Genomic DNA, 4,488 nt, shown 5'->3' on the forward strand with positions numbered 1-4,488 from the left:
CTACTAGGTCCATCTGTTCTAGTGTGTCGTTTAAGGCCAATGTTTCCTTATTGATCTTCTGTTTGGATGATCTATCCGTTGCTGTAAGTGGAGTGCTAAAGTCCCCTACTATCATTGTGTTACTGTCTATTTCTCTTTTTATGCCTGTTAATAATTGCTTTATATATTTAGGTGCACCTATGTTGGGTGCGTAGATATTTACAAGTGTTATATCCTCTTGTTGGATTGTTCCCTTGATCATTATGTAATGCCCTTCTTTGTCTCTTTTTACAGTTTTTGTTTTAAAGTCTATTTTGTCTGATATGAGTAGTGCTACCCCAGCTTTCTTTTCATTGCCATTTGCTTGGAGTATCTTTTTCCATCCCTTCACTTTCAGTTTGTGAGTGTCTTTAGGTCTGAAGTGTGTCTCTTGTATGCAGCATATATATGGGTCTTGTTTTTTTATCCAGTCAGCCACCCTATGCCTTTTAATTGGAGCATTTAGTCCATTGACATTTAAAGTAGCTATTGATAGGTATGTACTTACTGCCATTTTTTAACTTTTTTTTTCCTCCTCAATGTTGTAGTAGTCCTTCTCTGTTCCTTACTTCTTCTATACAGAATTGATGGTCACTTTAGTTTGACCTCTGTCTGAAAGCTGTACTCTTTAACTGCCCACCTCCTTCCTTTTATGTTTTTGATATCATATCTAACCTCTTTTTTGTGCATTTGTATCCATTACCCTCTTATCATGGAAATAGATAATTTTTCCTATTTGTGGTCTTCTCTTTTCCCCTTAAATCAGTCCCTTTAACATTTCTTGTAGCACTGGTTTCTTGGTGACAAACTCCTTTAATTTTTGCCTATCTGGGAAAATTTTGATCTCTCCTTCCATTTTGAATGATAACCTTGCTGGGTAGAGTATTCTTGGCTGTAAGTTTTTTTCTTTTAGCACTTTAAATATATCGTGCCATTCTCTTCTAGCCTGTAAGGTTTCTGCTGAGAAGTCAGCTGATAGCCTTATGGGGTTTCCTTTGTATGTAACTTGACATTCTCTTGCGGCATTTAGGATTCTCTCTTTATCTTTAATTCTGGACATTTTGATTATGATGTGTCTTGGTGTGGGCCTCTTTGGGTTTATCTTGTTTGGGGCTCTCTGTGCTTCCTGTACCTGGATGTCTGTTTCCTTCCTTAGGTTAGGGCAGTTTTCATCTATTATTTCTTGAAATAGATTCTCTGCCCCCTTGTCTTGCTCTTCTCCTTCCGGGACACCTATAACACGGATGTTAGTGTGCTTGATGTTGTCCCAGAGGTCCCTTAGACTGTCCTCACTCTTTTTAATTCTTTTCTCTTTTACCTGTTCACCTTGGGTAATTTCTTCTAGTCTTTCGTCCAGCTCACAGATCCGTTCTTCTGTATCCTCTACTCTGCTTTTGAGTCCCTCTAATGAATTTTTCATTTCCAGTATTGTATTCTTCACTTCTGATTGGTTCTTTTTTATATCTTCCATTTCTTTGTTGACATTCTCACTGAGTTCATCTATTCTTCTCCCCAGATCAGTGAGCATCCTTAACACTCTTAGTTTGAACTCTCTGTCGGGTAGGTTTCTCATTTCTGTTTCACTTAGTTCCTTTTCTGGGGTTTTGTCCTGTTCCCTTACTTGGAATGTATTCTTTTGCCTCCTTATTTTGCCTCTTTCCCTGTGCTTGTGTCTACGTATTAGGTAGGTCAGCTATGTCTCCTGCTCTTGGATAGGTGACCTTATGTAAGTGATGCCTTAGGAGTCTTCCAGTGTGCTTCCCTCAGTTCTCAATGTTCCAGGGGTGACCCCTATGTGGCCTACGTGTGTCCTTCTATTGTGGCCTGTTAGCTCTCCCTATAGGCGCCCAGGGAGGCTGAGTTATGCTCCTGGTCAGCTGTTGTAATGCTCAGCTGTTTGTAGTTGTTGTGGGCCCTTCAGTCTCTTTATCAGGTGTGGGGAGCCCCAGCACAGTTGGCTGCAAGTTCTAATACCACATTTGTGTTGCAGTATTTCTTTTAACTGAGTAGGCCTCCAGCGTGGCAGGTTGTTAGGCTCAGGGCCTTACAATTGCTGTAAGCCTCTAGCCTATTAGGTCTCTTGTCAGCTCTCTGAGGATTGCAGCTCGGTGGGGCTGGCCTCAGGCACAGGAGCACCCAATTGTTTCAGGCTTTGGAAGTTGGGGCAAACCCCCTATGTGGGTCTTTGAGAAGCACAAGTCTTCTGCAGCTGACAAGCCCTGTTGCCCACAGGTCCACACACACAGTCAACACAGTCCTGCCCCGTGTGAGCGCCCCGACCCCCAAGCGGACCCAGTCTCTCCACGGCGGGAGCCCCACACACTCCGCCACTGCCCCACACTCTCCACCCGCTCCTTGTGCACACCCTGCCCCACTCAAGTCGGCTCAGTTGCCAGGCTGCAGAGAATCCAGTCACCAATCTATGCAGGCCCTCAAGTTGCCTGAGGGCTTGTTGTTGGGTGGGGCCAGTCTCTAGGGTGGGCTGCCTGCCCTGGCTGAGCTGGATTAAATCGGTTCTCTAGCTGGTGGAGCAGACCCTGGACTAACATGCCTCAGGGAGAACTCTAATGGCGTCTGTGTCAGCATGCTCACACCAGGCCACAACAATGGCCGCTGCCAATGTCCCAGTCCCTGGAGAGGTCTCACCCCTCACCGAGATGCACTCAGGGCCTATTAGGTGAGTCTCTTTTCACCCCAGCACTCTGCACCTTTCTTTCTGGTGATTTTAGGATGCTTTCTGGAACGGGTGAGTTTGTGTGCAGGCCCTTTAAGAGCCAGTTTTAGTTTCTTTGTGAACCGGGTTTTCTGGGGGTGCTCCCCAATGCTTTAGTAGCCGGCAAAGTCAGATATTATGCTGCTGGTCTTGATTGTGCTGGGTCCACAAAATGCCCACAGCGGGGGTACTCCCGGCTCAGGGCCCATCGCCTCCAGGGAGGCTGCGTACCTGTGAGCTGCTCCCGGCGGCTGTGACACTGGCGGCTTGTGAAGGCGGCGTTTTTCCTCTCCGGAAGGGAGTCTCTGCCTCTTCCACCTCAGTTAGGATTGTCCGTTGTTGCAGGAGTTCCTCTTAACCAGTTTTCAGTTCTGTCTCAGGGGTAATTTTTCCACGAGTAGTTGTAAATTGGTTGTGTCCACGGGGGGAGGTGAGTTCAGAGTCTGCCTACACCGCCATCTTGACTCCGCCTCCCTCAGGATGGTAGTTTTAAGTACAAATTTATTGGTAAGTATATTAAATGTAAATGAACTAAATGCCATTATTAAAAGACTAAGACAATAGATTTAATTAAAAACCAAAACCAACAATATGATGCCTACAGGAAACAGACCTTACATATAAAGATACAGAAATTTTGGAAATAAAATAAGGGAAAGAGATATGACATGTAATTATAATCTAAAGTAAGCTAGAGTAGCTCTACTAATGGACATAGTAGACATGAAGAGTAGAAGTATTATTGTAGCAAAGAGAGGGGTACTTGATAATAATGTCAATCCATTAGGGATATAGAACAATTCTACAGTTGTATATAACTTATAACATAGCCTCAAAATACACTGACCAAATTAAAAGGAAAAGTAAACAAGTCCACAAATCTAGAATAACTCAAAATTCTCAGGATGTGGCCCTTGAGAATGTCAAGGATCAATTATACTTTTTTTTATATAATATTAAAAAGGTTTTTAATGTACACAAAATGTTCTTTTTCTTTTGAATGATTTGTTTTGAGTAAGAAAGAGGTATAATTTTTTTTACTTTGATATGAATATATACATTATTTTCCCAGAGAGCTCTATCTATATGTAGTGAATGAGCTTCTTTATTTCTTTTTCCTTGTTTTTTCCCCCACTGGACCTCAGGTGCAGAGAATTGACTTATTTATATTCCTTAATTCAGAGCACATTGTCATCATCTGTACAGGGCCTCTTTCTTGTCTAAATTTATTTTATTTTTCTCCTTCTTTTTCAATTTCTACTCCCACTCAGTCTCAAAATTCCACCTTTCTTGTCTGTTCTCCCCAAGTATCCTGGGAACTACAATTTTTGGACTCTCTTGACAGTAAGTTTCCATTTTATATTTTGCCAATGAGAGGCACTTATAAAAGATTTGGAAGGCAGAATAGATGCAGATGTCGTTAATTTTCCTCCATCTGTGGCATGTGGACATTAGGGTTTAGACAGATGAGATTTCACAGCATTTTACTGCATTAGCTGTGAACTTTAACAGTGATTTCCTGCAGTTTTTGACCTGGTTGACAGAAACCTCCTAATTCTCTGAGAGGTAGAAACATTCTTCCTTGACCTTTACTCCTCCATCAACTCCATCAAATTTTCAAGTACCTAATTCCCTGTATTAAATCCTTTCTTGCTTGACATACATAGTGTGTTAGTGTTTTCCTGACCAAATCTTGACTGAAGAAATATTTGGTATCAGTAGTGGTTTCAGGAAATATATCTTTATATATGGAAAGC

Source organism: Ceratotherium simum, chromosome 36 (assembly GCF_057802395.1).
Source record: "Ceratotherium simum simum isolate JZ-2026a chromosome 36, ASM5780239v1, whole genome shotgun sequence".
Taxonomy (NCBI): Eukaryota; Metazoa; Chordata; class Mammalia; order Perissodactyla; family Rhinocerotidae; genus Ceratotherium; species Ceratotherium simum.